At 42.0% G+C, this 15,917-nt stretch overlaps 1 protein-coding gene and 1 long non-coding RNA gene across 2 annotated transcripts in view; both read left to right on the top strand.

Annotated features, from left to right (window-relative positions):
- The window catches only part of LOC118564256 (inactive N-acetylated-alpha-linked acidic dipeptidase-like protein 2), a 194,228-nt gene that overhangs the window by 120,161 nt on the left and 58,150 nt on the right, over window positions 1-15,917 (top strand). The window lies entirely within an intron of this gene.
- LOC118564214 lies at window positions 12,084-12,837 on the top strand. The gene is made up of 3 exons (XR_004931726.1): window positions 12,084-12,282; window positions 12,373-12,660; window positions 12,741-12,837. It is a non-coding gene; the product is annotated as an uncharacterized LOC118564214 (long non-coding RNA).

The raw sequence follows: 15,917 nt of genomic DNA, 5'->3' as shown, positions 1-15,917 counted from the left end.
GAGATTCCTCTGCTACTTAAAGCTCAGTAAGCTTTGATGAGGACTTTAATCTTGAGTGTAGTTAATTGCCGTATTCTAAGGCTTGTAACTAATGAACCTCTCTGCAGGAGAACGCCTAGAATCCATTTCTCAGCCCTTATTAGACCCAGGTTTATTACAACATGGGGTGTTCTTTGTAACTTTACATGGAAAAAAACCCTTCATAGCCTCACATGGACTAACGTTAATACGAAAGTATTGTTAGACTGAATTTCTCACACAAAATGAATATATATATATATATATATATATATATATATATATATATATATATATATATATATATATATATATATATATATATATATATATATATAAAGTTATAGGGAAAACTTAATGAGTAGGAAATGTGATGTAAATCGGCACACATGGATACACATAAGCTTTTTTACAAAAAAGCACTTTGTAAACGAGCTCTTTGTTTTGGTTCTGTGAAGTTAAGAACATCAACATACTTATAGGATCAATACCTTTTTACAAGAACAAATACACCTCCCCCTAAATAGTAAAAACAGTGCAGTGTTTTGTTGCAGTGCAACAAAATTTTGATTACCGAATATTATTTTGCAAAATTGAGCATCCCGTTAATTGCTTTAAATCAATCAATTTTGGTTACGTCAAAACCAAAATGTTATAGCCAGCTGTAACAATTTGCAAGCAACACCTAGATCCTAAGCCAGACTTGAGCATTTTACTATCAAGTGACATCCGGCACTTTGGATGCCCCTTTCCATTATAACTTTGGCTGTGTTGACACCAATGTAAAAATATACTGTCAAAGCTGTGTATTTTGTACATACATAATTGTTCTTTTCTTAAAACGTTTTAAATGCCTTTAAAGCTAAATAAAGCAATCTTTGTCCATCAAGCATTTGTTGGACTATTGTTACCAATTCAAAAACATTATTTGAATACACAAGTTTTTTTTGTTAATCATTTTTCTATTTGTGATCAAAACAAGAGCTGTTTTTTAAATAATTGTTTAGAACTGTTTAGAATTACTGATGCTGTCACAAATGCTTTGCAAAACCCCCCGAAAAGGGTTAGGGTATTAAATTTATTTTGTTATCTTTAAGTAAATAAGATTTAATCGCTACAACTGGCATATGGGAGGTAAGAAATGATGGGACTCCTGAGGGAAACGTTTTAAATCTAAAGTTTAATTTGGTAACATAGTGGGTCACAATTAATTGTTTAGGTGGGATACTCTTGGATACTTACCCTAAACAGTTTTCAAAGAAGCGATAACCATGCAACAAAACATGGTAACAGGTAACAGACTCCTGAAGATGACGTAAAGAGGTTTTTTTTTTTTTTTTATTCCAAGCACCATACTTGAAGGCTGTTTTCCCCTTTGCAGTACAAACCCTGGGAACAGACATTAGGAATTAGCTTTGAAAGAAGGTAGCTTCCAGTGTGTTTCTGGGCAATATGGGCCTCTAGGTATGAGAGAAGCAGACCAGAAATTGTTACGGTCCTGATCCAGTTCCAATTTGCTGCAAATCCCCACTCACACTGGTCCTAGGGAAACAGCGATCAGCTGCTGCTCTGGCTGCAGAAACGGCACTCACGAGAACAGAAGTTCATATGGTCCCTTCTCGTGCTGTCCTTCACCAATGTTTTAAAAAAACAACCATGGTCTTCATTTTCTAGGGCAAAACTTGTCATCCGTGCCATTTTGTGCTTTTTAATGCCTCACAATCAAACACTTTTATGTAAAAATACTCAACAAATGTTACTTCACCCCAATTTCAAGTTGTATAAACAAAATATTTGGTTATTTAAAACATAATAAAGCAAAATAATTATAATAAAATCATGATATGAATGGAAACAAATTCATACGTGAAGCAAGGTTTTTCCACAACTAGTGACTTTTAGTTTTTTGAACTCAGAAATTTAACCCATTCAGGTGCACAACACAAGCTATATGAAAACAGAGTAAATCTATCAGTCAAGAACACACATCAGCCCCATGACCTTTAGCCAATGGCCTGTACAACACATGAGGGGTAGAGTTTTACTGTGTTTTGCAGACATACTTTTTGTACTTGATGCATCTATGTTGTTTTTTTCTCTCCATCTTCCATATTTTGCACTGATTATTCTTGTTGCCAAACATGAACTGGAACAGCATCACGCACTTACTTCAGGCTCTGCGAATTCTGGTTCTGTAGGATAGGGCAGCATTCTCCTCCAGAATCCTCCTCATTTGGCACATAGGATACCAGGGTTGTGTCTCCCATGTATGCAAACTTGTAAGGCTCGACTTTAGACCTGGAAACTCCAGCAAGGATAAGAACCCTGAAGTAGGCATGTAAATGGATTTGGCACATTTCCTTCCACCTCTCTCCAAAAACAAGAATAATTTGGTGGATGGAATCTGGTATGAAAAGCTGAATAGAAGATTTCATGTCCTGTGTGTAAGTAACTGCCACTTGTGTTGGTCCTGGTTGCATCCTTATCACATTGGTAGCCTGCGGGGTGACTCTTTTCTTGGACGAGAACTTTCAATTTCAACATTTTTGACTTCCATATTTCCTCACTTGCTCCATGCTGAGTGTCTTGTTCTTGTTCTTTCTTGTTCTTGGCCCTGTGGCTGGCTGCAGACGGCCTGGTCTGGAGACTTGTCTTCATTTTGGAACTGGCTGATGCTCAATCTTGTCCTGCTTCAGAGTCACTGTCAGACTCTGAATTTTTAGAAATGGAATCCTCAAATTCTGAAACCTCTTTTTTTTAATACAATCCCTCAACATTATCATCAAAAACTTCTCTCTCTTCCAAAATCAATTACAGGGCCCTCTGCGCATAGTATCTTTTGGCCACCTTGATCGGTTGTTATAAGAAACCACACTGGCAAAGCTATATTTATACTCTATCTACTCCATTTGTAGCAGAAAGAGTGTGATAAACTAAAGATTACCACAAAACAGAGAGTCAAATGTGCCCAGACAGGAGGAGGAAATAATGTTGTGTGCACAGACCATCAGCTTCCACACTTCAATTAGCCTCGGGTCCAGTGGACCCGGACACCTTATATGTAATACAAATGTGTAGGGGGGGTGTACAACGTGTAGTCATTGAAATCGTTTTCTGATATATGTTCTTCACACAAAATGAGCCAAGGCCAGTGAATCTGAGTTTGAAAAATTAATCGATTGTATCATTTTTCGTTCAATAAAAAATGAAAACGGGTCCCACAGACCCGAACACCACATAAGGGTTAACCTTCAAAAGCCTCTCTGTTTCTTGTGTTTCTGTGTTGCCATTTTGTTTACACTGGTCAAGTTAGCTTAAGTTGCTGGGTTGATTTTATTTTGAAATTCACTGGAACTTTCTCCTGTGTAGCGCCTAACCTTTCCTGTTGGCATCTGTTCAAACTTCCTTCTTGCGGAATGTTTTACAGCGCCACACAGCCTCGGTAACCGGACCCGCAACTGCACATGGCTGATGTGAGTGTATTCACTGATTTTGAATGATTTGGGTTCCTTGCGCCACCAGAGCCGTACCTGCACCATATTCAGTGTGAGCCTGGCATTAGAGATAACCTCAGTGGTCCATGATAGACGATACGCTTACACCGTGCAAGTAGATTTCCATAAAGAATGTTGAAGCAACATCATTGTAATGAAAGCCGAAAATAGCTGACTCAGATGTTACATTTGACTCTGATCTTGTGGCAAAAGACCACATTCAAGTCTCATGGTCATTATCAGTTTGTCTTTGGCCAGCATCCCAAGAAGTCTTCTGTAGAAACTGATAATCGACACATAATGGGAAAAAAACAAAGGAAGATTCCTTTGTGATGTATTAGAAATGTAGAATTTTGTATTCAACTACATTAACTCAGAATAGAATGGGTACACAGGAAGAAAGACAAAAGATTGCATAAGGCACTAAAAACGACATGGAGAACACAGAAAAAAGCAAAAGAATGAGGGACCACTGGCACACTAAAATAGTGACATAAAACAACATAGATACAACCAAATAACAACATAGAATTCTATAATTATATAAACCAACAAAGTGGAGTTTGCTGAACAACAGGGGTAACTTTAGATTTACAAATATAATCAAAGAACGGGTCCTGGGACATTTAGTTGCTCCTATAGGTAAATGCAACTATGAGGAAAATGTGGTGCTTTAGGCCCCAGCAGCATTGCAACATAAACTCAATTGACTTAATGCAGCTAGAGGACGTTCAGATGTGACCGACCAGTGTCAGAGAGTATACCATTATAAAAGATTTGTTATTTTACCAATTCAAATGTCAAGAAATAAAGAGGTTGAAGAGACATCATTGTCTTTGTCTTTCAAGATGATGAAGGGAAGTGTCTCTTCACTAAATGAGTGTCTAGCCAGGAGTAAACACTCCCTAGATGAATATCGAAAGTATGCTCAGTGGCAAGAGGTTTTTAAGTAGTTACAAGTGTCAGATCCTCAAAATGATTCAACCCAGAAGTGCCTCCCTTAGTTGACTTATGAAAGTCATCTTTCAGACAATGATCCTATCATTCCATGTCTACAAGAAGAGGAGGCATTCTCACACAGTGTGAAAGAATGCTATGAAAAATAAAAACATGTATTTATATTCTGACAGCTCCTTCGTTGTATTAACAAATGAGATCTAGGTAGGACATTTTCTTTGACCCATCTGTATAATCTGACCCAATCTGTATAATGTGATTGAATTTGACTTTGGAAAGTGCCTTGAGATGACATGTTTCATGAATGGGTGCTATATAAATAAAATTTTATTTAATTGGTTTTCAGCAAAACACCTCTGTAACAGGAGAACTTTCATGTATGTGGATGACTTCATGTAAGGAGGTGCACAAAGCTTCTTAAACTGAAACTGCCTAATATCTGCTTTTTGGGAGTTGTCTTACCCGGGGTTCCGTTGAATGAGGTGCCGGTGTGGTGTGTTTGCAATTGATCACAGCAACTCTAGTCAGTCAGAGTGGTTCCAACGGGAGTGAAGCGTCCCAGATGCGCTGGCACTTGACGTTTCTCTAAAATGCCTTGGCTGTTCAATTTTTGTTATATCTGTTTTGCTTTGTTGTTACGGTAGTCCAGGCTGAGACTGCCATAACCTAGAATGGGTAATGTGACCTGGAGCAGCGCTCTCATTTAATATATCTCAAATTAAGCTGTTTAATAGGGCAAAACTTACACGGCGCTGCTTTAAGAGATAAAACAATAGATAGATTTTTTTTCAAGCTGAATTTCATTTTAGCAAAAAAAAAAAACAACTTCCCAGTAGCTAATCAAAACATGTAATAATTTGCTACTTAGATTAATGCATTTACAAATTTCTGTTTGGCTGATGGAAAGGTTTGTTTAAGGTCAAACGCCAAAGCTGATGCAAACTCTCTGCAGCACAGCAGCTGTGAAGCTGTGACATGTGTCATATTCTATTTTTTATCGTAATGTCAGTTTGAAGGAGAATCACTCCAGTCAAAAAAGGTCAATAGTTCATGGTCCAGTTAATTTATAAAGACTGGAGTATCTGAACAGTATAAAATATAGTTCAGGACGGAGAAGAACTATAGTCTATATTCACCATGTGCTACTCTGCACTGCTCTGTTTGTTACTTAATGTTTTAAGTGTGACAAAATAACATAATTATTTATTTAATGATACATTTTGTTTATTGACAGTGACAAATGTATGGTTTTAAATTGTGATTAGGAGTCATAGGAAAATAAAAACTTTCTTAATCCTTTTCAGTCATTAATTTGTATTTTGTTATGTGTGCTTAGTGTCATTTTCCTGCAGAAAGATGTAGGATATTAACTTAAAACCGATATTTACAAACCTCCAACATAATTTAATGACCCTCTGGTTCGGGACCTTTTTTAGTGCTGTTTTGATTTCTTTCTTTTTTTGTATTGACATCGCTGACAAGAATGTATATTGGGAGGATTTTACATAAAGATAGGGGAAATGATCAACCAACTTATTGCCAGTATAGTTATGTTGAAAGCAAGTGCAATGTTATAAAAATAAATGTATTATTATAAAAAGAGGCAGATGTACTTGAAAATCAGTCTTCCTTTTTCAGCACCTTTGGTTTGTCGTTACCTCGTACCAAAAGCACAGCTGCTCCAAAAATTGCTTAAGTGCATGAGATATTCTTGAGTACCCACATTAGTTTAACTGTCTTTTTCTAGAACAGAATTATTGTTAGATATACCCATGATGCTTACACATGTGTACAATTCTTTGAACAGATGAGTATAGTGCCTTCAGTCCCCTGGAAATTGTATGAAGGAATAACCACACATGTAAAAAGCCACAATTCTTTTCCTGATTTCTTTTGACTTTTTTTCATGATCCATGATTTGATGCCATTTAAATCAAATACTGTAGCATTACATTAGCAATACCTAAAGTTATTATCCTATAACATGAAGGGTAACTATTATTATCTCTTAAAAATCTGTAGATTGGCTTCTATAGAACATATTAGCTAAAGAAAATCCCCTACACTAACTATCTCTATCTGTAAGGCATACTGTACCTGCAATTAATCCAAGTGAGGAAATCCATAACATTTTACATGTCTAATTAAAAATGTAATTCCAGACTGATAGCACATTCGTAAAGTGCTTGATCATAGAGTCCATCTGCAAGTCCCATGACTGATAAGATGTAAGAACCATGAGGCAGGCTTTAATCCGTACTTCACACAAAGTTTACTGTGGGAGCTTCTCAGTCTCCTGCTGCTCTCTTGATCTTTCAGTCACGGATAAACCAAAATGCATTTCCAGTAGAGCTTTCCCATAATGACTTGACATGAATAAAACTAAGGTTGATAATATAATGCTGTAATACTATAGCTCCACAATGCAGTAAACAGACATGCTGTAAATATCCTCAGGCACTGCAGACAAGTTATTTTTGTTATGTTCCGGGATTCTGGCTGCTTGGTGGGAATTCCTGTGCGCCCTTACCACCATTTACCACCAGAGGGCGACAGGTTCCGGTGGGAGTGCGGTGCATCATCATCCACAGCTGTTCGCGATCATCTTCATCAGCGGCTCAGATTTAAGGAGTTGGCTGCCAGCCCAGCGTCGCCTGAGTGTTAGCCAGTCATGGTATTTCTGAGCCCTCTGAGCCTGCCTCTGTGTTTTCTAGTTGTCTTTGAACTTTCAAGTAATTATCTTTGTTTCTTCCGTTGCCTTTAGGCGATCCCTTGAGGAGATCCTAGTTGATTTCCTGGTTTTTGAACCACCCTCGTGACGCCGTGGAAAGAACCCACAGGTTGCCCGAGTTTCCAGACTCACCTCTCCGTTGTTTGCAATCATCTCCTGGACTCCACGGCTGGCGGCCGCACCACTCCTCCGTTTCTCCACTGCACCCGAGCCTGCCTGTCCGCTCCCCGCCGCACTCCTCTGTTGTTTCTGGACCCACCAAGGACTGAGACACCGGACAAACATTGTTTCCCCTCCAAGACTCCGTTCATCTACTTCAAAGTAAGATCAGCCTGTTTTCTCAGTGAGATTTCCGTTCTTCCCACGACCCCTGAACTCACCACTCTGCTCTTTCCTCATAGTGAATCATTGTTGCTGCCACTGTCGTTTCCCCCTGGACCAGACCATCCTGATTCTCGCCGATAATTGTGTGATCATTATTAAATCATTTAACACTGATCCTACCTCTCCTGTTTTGTGTTCTGCATGTGGGCCTGTTAAAAGAAAACTGAACCCATCATGACAGAACACTCAGGCCAACAACTCAGCCCAGCAGACGCAATCCGGAGATCCTTAGCCGAACAACAATCTATATTACAAACCCATGAAAACGCTTTAACAGAGTTAAAGAGAATCCAAACTGAAACTAACCAACAACTATCTGAGTTAACCCGTTACCTTCGAGGTTCAGCCCCTCAAGCTTCGGCTCCAGCCTCCAACTCAGCTCTAGCTTCAAACCCAGCTCCGGAGATCCAATCCACGTTTTCTGATATCCGTCCACCTACGCCCGAAAGATTTTCAGGTGACCGGAGCAAATGTAATGGTTTTCTTCTTCAATGCTCGATAATGTTTAATCACTCCCCGAGAAGCTTCCCCTATGACAGCTCCAAGATCGCATACGTTCTGTCCTCGTTGTCAGGACAAGCTTTGTTATGGGCCGAAGCTCGTTTCCCAGATCCAGCACGCTATGGCTGTTCATTTGATGATTTTATAAAAGAGTTCAGACAGGTTTTTTGTCAAGATGCTGACCAGTCAGTTAATTCCAGAGAGTTCTGGAATATTAAACAAGGAAATAAAACTGTGGCGGAATTTTCCGTGGATTTCCGCATCAAGGCTGCAGCGACAGGCTGGGAACCAGCCGCGCTTAAGAGCGCATATTACAACGCGTTAAATGACAATATTAAGGATGAGCTGGCTACTTTTGAAGAACCTAGGACCTTAGAGGAATTAATCAGCCAAACCATCCGATTGGATCACAGAATCCGGTCCCGAAAGAGAGATGGGGGTCGTAGGAGCCAACCATTCAGACACTTTGGTGGCTCCGCTTCCCCCTCGGCATTTTCTCCGCCCCCAGCCTCTCAGGATCCCGAGCCCATGCAGTTAGGTCGAACTCGCCTGACTCCTGAAGAGCGCCAGCGGCGCATGTCAGCCCGACTTTGTATTTATTGTGGTTCCCCGGGTCATTTTCTGGCCAATTGTCCGGTTCGTTTAAACCTTCCGGTCCGCCAGTAGCGGTGAGGAGGTTGGCGGACCATCCCAGCGAAAGAGACTCTCCTCGCTTACTGTTGCCAGCAACCATATTGATTCAGACCCAGTCATTTTCTTTATCCGCCCTAGTCGACTCTGGTTGCGAGCAAGATTTGATCGACGACTCCCTGGTTAAACAAATGAGAATAGAGACCGAACCACTACCTGTTCCACTGCGAGTTACTGCTTTAGATGGAAAAACGCTGCCACACATTACACATAAAACCAAACCACTCCACCTTATCATTTCTGGTAACCACAGTGAGTTTATTTCATTTTTTGTATTTTCATCGGCCAATTCCCCCATAATTTTAGGTTTCCACTGGTTACAACTTCACAACCCACAAATAAATTGGACCGAGAAACACCTGGAATCCTGGTCCACTTCATGTCACTCGTCTTGTCTCCGCTCAGCTGTTCCCCCAGGTCCTCCATCGGCTGAGCCTCAGGAGGCGGATCCGGTCGATCTCTCCACAATCCCCTCTGATTACTACGACCTCGCTCCTGTGTTCAGTAAGTCCAAGGCTCTTTCTCTCCCTCCTCACCGTCCATATGATTGTTCCATAGATCTCCTGCCGGGTGCTCCGTTACCCACCAGTCGCTTATACAACATTTCTCGACCTGAAAGAGAAACTATGGAGAAATATATAAAAGAATCCTTGGCAGCCGGTATAATCCGCACCTCATCTTCCCCTATGGGAGCTGGATTTTTTTTTGTGGGGAAGAAAGATGGATCCCTGAGACCCTGCATAGACTATAGAGGGTTAAACAATATTACAGTTAAGAATAAGTATCCCCTGCCATTATTATCATCGGCCTTCGAACCAGTTCATGGTGCTACAATTTTTTCCAAGCTCGACCTGAGAAACGCCTACCATCTTCTGCGTATACGCAAGGGTGACGAGTGGAAGACCGCATTTAAGACCCCTATTGGCCATTTCGAGTACTGCGTGATGCCATTTGGCTTATCCAATGCGCCTGCATTTTTCCAAGCTCTAGTGAACGATGTTTTAAGAGACTTTCTGAACATCTTCGTTTTCGTATACTTGGATGACATTCTCATTTATTCACAGACGCTGGAGGAACATAAACGCCACGTTCGCATGGTTCTCCAAAGACTACTCGAGAACAAACTATTTGTCAAAGTTGAGAAGTGTGAGTTCCACAAGCCGTCCATTTCCTTCTTGGGTTTCATATTAGGGGACGGACAGGTACGGCCAACGGAGGAAAAGATCCAGGCAGTACTGCAGTGGCCCACACCCGAAACCCGCAAGCAGCTCCAACGCTTCCTCGGATTTGCAAACTTTTACCGTCGTTTTATCAGAAACTACAGTCAGACAGCTTTACCACTAACGGCACTAACCTCTTCCAAGATCCCTTTTAGTTGGACTCCGGAGGCAGAAGCGGCGTTCTCACGCCTCAAGGCCCTCTTTGCCAACGCACCCATCCTGATTCAGCCAGACCCGTCCCGACAGTTCATTGTTGAAGTCGACGCCTCAGACACCGGAGTTGGTGCAGTTTTATCCCAGATCTCTCCTCGCGACAATAAAACTCACCCATGTGCCTTTTTTTCCCGCAGACTATTACCTCCAGAGAGAAACTACGATGTGGGAGATCGAGAGCTATTAGCTATAAAATTAGCCCTGGAAGAATGGAGACATTGGCTGGAGGGAGCAGAGCATCCGGTACTGGTCTGGACCGATCACAAGAACCTGTCCTACCTTCAGTCTGCCCGGAGGCTCAACCCACGTCAGTCACGCTGGTCACTGTTTTTCTCTCGATTCAATCTCTCCATCTCATATCGCCCTGGATCCCGTAACATCAAACCTGACGCACTTTCCCGCCTGTACTCACCTGATGATTACGAGAAGGCTCCTGCCACTATTCTCCCTCCCAGTTGTACTGTCGCCACCGTTACCTGGGAGATCGAAGACATCATTAAACAAGCTCAGCTAACAGAACCTGCACCCAACACCTGTCCACCCAACAAGCTCTACGTTCCTGTCTCAGTCCGAGCCCGTTTTCTCCACTGGATCCATGCCTCCAAATTCTCTGCACACCCCGGAATCAGCCGTACCATAGCACTTGTCAACCGCAAGTTTTGGTGGCCCTCTGTCCATAAAGATGTCAGTGAGTATGTCCAAGCCTGCACCACCTGTTCCAGAAATAAAGCTTCTCACCAACCACCATCTGGCCTTCTGCAACCTCTCCCCGTTCCCAAACGGCCATGGTCTCATGTATCTATAGATTTTGTTACCGGCCTACCTCCTTCCAAGGGGATGACCACCATCCTCTCCATCGTCGATCGTTTCTCCAAGGCCTGCCACTTCGTTCCTCTCCGTAAGTTGCCTACAGCTTTTCAAACCGCTCAACTTCTGATAAAACACGTTTTCCGACTCCATGGCATCCCACAGGACATCCTCTCTGACCGAGGTCCTCAGTTCATCTCCCAGGTTTGGAAAAGTTTCTGTTCGGCTCTCAATGCATCTGTCTCACTTTCTTCCGGCTTTCACCCCCAGACCAACGGTCAGACCGAACGGCTCAACCAGGACTTGGAAACCACCCTCCGCTGCTTTACCTCCACCAACCCCTCCGATTGGGCCCAATTCCTTCCTTGGGTGGAGTACGCTCACAACAGCCACATCTCAGCAGCTACCGGTATGTCCCCGTTCGAGGCTTCCATTGGTTATCAACCCCCTCTTCTTTCATCAGAGGAAAAGGATATTTCAGTCACCTCCGTCCGTCATCACATCCGCCGTTGTCAGAAAGTTTGGAACACCATTATCCGTAACCTCAACCAAACTGCAGACAGAAATAAGCGCCTGGCTGACCGTAAGAGGAGACCAGCACCCATATACAGCCCAGGTCAACAGGTTTGGCTTTCTTCACGTGACATTCCGCTCAAATCCATTTCCAAGAAACTCTCTCCCCGATACATTGGTCCGTTCCCCATTGAATCCATAATCAACCCGTCTGCTGTCCGTCTCCGTCTGCCCGCCTCCCTCCGCGTCCACCCCACCTTCCACGTGTCCCAGATTAAACCTGTCCAGACCAGCATGCTCTGCCCTCCAGCCGAACCCCCTCCACCCCCCCGTGACATTGATGGTCATCCTGCATACACCGTCCGCCGGATCGTGGACTCCCGTCGGCGAGGTCGCGGCTGGCAGTACCTCGTCGATTGGGAGGGTTACGGTCCGGAGGAACGATCCTGGATCTCGGGTTCTTCCATCTTAGACCCTTCCCTTATCTCTGACTATCGTTCCTCGTTGCCTTCCAGTTCATCTAGGCCGCCAGGTGGCGACCGTTGAAGGGGGGGGTACTGTTATGTTCCGGGATTCTGGCTGCTTGGTGGGAATTCCTGTGCGCCCTTACCACCATTTACCACCAGAGGGCGACAGGTTCCGGTGGGAGTGCGGTGCATCATCATCCACAGCTGTTCGCGATCATCTTCATCAGCGGCTCAGATTTAAGGAGTTGGCTGCCAGCCCAGCGTCGCCTGAGTGTTAGCCAGTCATGGTATTTCTGAGCCCTCTGAGCCTGCCTCTGTGTTTTCTAGTTGTCTTTGAACTTTCAAGTAATTATCTTTGTTTCTTCCGTTGCCTTTAGGCGATCCCTTGAGGAGATCCTAGTTGATTTCCTGGTTTTTGAACCACCCTCGTGACGCCGTGGAAAGAACCCACAGGTTGCCCGAGTTTCCAGACTCACCTCTCCGTTGTTTGCAATCATCTCCTGGACTCCACGGCTGGCGGCCGCACCACTCCTCCGTTTCTCCACTGCACCCGAGCCTGCCTGTCCGCTCCCCGCCGCACTCCTCTGTTGTTTCTGGACCCACCAAGGACTGAGACACCGGACAAACATTGTTTCCCCTCCAAGACTCCGTTCATCTACTTCAAAGTAAGATCAGCCTGTTTTCTCAGTGAGATTTCCGTTCTTCCCACGACCCCTGAACTCACCACTCTGCTCTTTCCTCATAGTGAATCATTGTTGCTGCCACTGTCGTTTCCCCCTGGACCAGACCATCCTGATTCTCGCCGATAATTGTGTGATCATTATTAAATCATTTAACACTGATCCTACCTCTCCTGTTTTGTGTTCTGCATGTGGGCCTGTTAAAAGAAAACTGAACCCATCATGACAATTTTGTGTGCATCTGGGATAGATTTGGTAGTTTGGAGATTCTCCCATCTGATTTCAACTCTCTTCCCATATCCAGGCATGTTTTGCTCTTACTCTCCTTTGTGTAACACCCATCAGCCATCATTCCTTACACCCTGGAATTAGGACATAACAAGACTTACAGATGTCAGTATTGTGAGAGTTGATGGGTTTGAGTTTGTTCCTGAAATGTGACAGGACAGTGAAACGGGAATTAAAAGGTTGTATATATGGCCAATCAGCCTTGAATGTTGCTGAGAGTTGCTGTGACAACAGATCAGCTGGAATGACGAGGGATGGCCCTGGAGGCACTTGACAAGAAGTGTCACAAGAACACATGTCTCTGCTGCCTGTCATGTTGATGTAGGTACATCAAACCCCTTCTCCTTAATGGCGGCTGATGAGTTTGACACATTCTGAGTAAATGTTTGGTTTCTGGTAGGCAAGCATCCATCATACAGTTGGCTCAGATTCTAAGTCTTTTGGGTTTTATTTCCAATTTTCTTTGGAATTAAAAGTAGGTTCCAAAGTTTCCCAGTAATTAGCTCTTCCCACTCCTCCCTTTTAGAAAGCACTTGGAATTTCCCTTGCATAATTATTGCCCTCACCCACTCTCCGAGTATAAATAAACAAAAAGTTGGCGAAGTCGTTTTGCACAGCTCAGTGCAATTTACAGTGGAAACTAATTTATCTGGAGCCAGAGGGAAAACAGGCTGTTAAGATGGCTTTAACTCAGTCACTCATCCAAATGTTCACATTAGGAAACTGTGGACCATTTGGTAAACACTTGAGTCTCCAAAGTCAGAGATCACAACATTAATATGTGAGGCCTTATTAGGAAATACAAAAATTATTTTACAAAAGAAATACTTTTTTGTGCAATTACACTTTTTTTTTTACACTTTAATTTCTTTTTATCAGCTATTATCAGTTGAGTATTAACTGAATCTAAAATTGTTTGAAATGAAATATGTGCTAAAACATCCTTACTGCATAAATATGCATAATTGTGGCTGTGGGATACAGATAAATGAGGATCTGCTGTTTTATTTTTTTCATTGTTAGGATTAAGGCTAAAAGCATCAATCAGTGATTCTCTCAACCAAGATGCAACCACTTGTCACGCTCTCCCTCCTGTGGGTTCCTCTTACTGTCCTCAGACTACCCATCTGGGTAATTACCAATGCTAGTAATAAGCTAGGCAGTGAGAGAGTAATGTAGCTTTCTATGCAGGACCGAGCAGAGGCAAGCCAACCACTTTCAATTACAGTCGCAAGCAATGACTTCCTTGAGAATGTGTATGTGTGCACGTATGCTCAAATAGACTTAAACACAGCTCCCTGGAGAGTGAAGCTGTGCGTAGCCCACAGGTAATTACTTTACCACAGTGCTGTCTGCCACAGCAGTGTCCCTCTGATCAATGCCGGTCTGAGCAGCAGGTGCAAGCAGCTTTAAACTTCCCTGAGGGATCCTGTTCGAACCATAGATCCACCTTCCAAGAACTCTAATGGAGGGAAGATTTTTTTTTTTTATTCTCAACCTAACAACTCTTTAATCTGTTATAAGTTATTTTTCATAGACAAGATTCAGTTCAGGTCAGCTTATTTGTGTAGTGCCAATACACAGTAAACACTATCTTAAGGCACTGTAAAGAGCAAACATCAAATTCATATCCATGTAAACAGAAACAAATTCAGTCAAAATTCATTGTATTAAATCCAGTTCCATACTAACCCAGTGCAATCAGGTCTAGACTCTAATCTAATTACACACAGTTCAGTTCTATCCTTTGTTAATGCTATTGTCTGATTCGGTTAATTATATGATGCCACTTTGTACATATTTGTCTATTTTAAAAGCCAACTGATTACACTGAATTTTTGTCGCTAGAATGGACTATTTTAAGCAAGCAGAGATCCACAGAGGTTCAAATGTGACCTCTTGACTGGGAAGAAAGACAAAACGATTAAAATACTCAGGTACCTTGGGTACAAAGGGAGCTTATGGACAAAACACATGCTACCTTTCTCCTTTTCCTTTGAATGCAAAGTAACACACTATTGGAGTAAATGCTGCTTGTCGGTACTTTGATGCAATCAACTGGGTACCCTTATATAGGAAATTTTTTATCTGTATAATCTGACTCAATCTGTATAATATGATTGAATTTGACTTTGTAAAGTGCCTTGAGATGACATGCTACATGAATTAGCCTTATATAAAAATAAAACTGAAATGAATTCAATTGAATTGAATTTAGAAAAAATATGCCCAGCCCAACACCAACTTCAAAGCTGCCATGCTCACATTTAGTTGGCCTCACCTAGAGGGCTTGATGGGCAACTGTTAACAATGTCAAAAGAACTATAGTACCCACTAGAGATGCACAAAGAACAATTACATCCTGGTATATGTAGTTACATGACTGGCCATTAAAACAGTTGCAAAAGTTTGTAGAAAATATGTTTATCAACAATAGCTTTAGCTTTAGCCGACAGAAAGATGACAAATGGTTTACCAACTGCTTTGAGACTCTCACTGAGATCCTGTAGGGACTATGCTCTAAGCTGCAGCTTGATTTAGATGTACATCTACTTCCCATTAGCCGCAAACAATGATCATCAAAATTAAATGAAATAAAAACCTGAAATATATCACTCTGTTTGTAATGAGTCTAAATACCATACGAGTTTCACTTATCAAACTGAATTGCTTGAATAAATAGTCCTTTGAATGATATTCTAATTTATGGAGATTATCCTGCAGGTCTAGGTATTAAAAGTACTTTCTGAAAATGATCATATTTAAACATCTTAGTGCATGGTGTTTAGCTGTACATCGTGTGGTCGGTTCAACTTCCATATGTCCTTCATACAAGGGTATTGCTTTTTTTCTTCTTCTTTTATTCTCCAGAGACCCATCACTTTGGACGTATAAAAAATCTTGCCAAAATGAACAAAACTAAATGAAAGCAAGGGTTATTTATGTGGTTTCTA

Source organism: Fundulus heteroclitus, chromosome 9 (assembly GCF_011125445.2).
Source record: "Fundulus heteroclitus isolate FHET01 chromosome 9, MU-UCD_Fhet_4.1, whole genome shotgun sequence".
NCBI lineage: Eukaryota > Metazoa > Chordata > Actinopteri > Cyprinodontiformes > Fundulidae > Fundulus > Fundulus heteroclitus.
The sequence above is the reverse complement of the archived record's forward strand: the minus strand, read 5'-3'. Positions and strand labels throughout refer to the sequence as shown.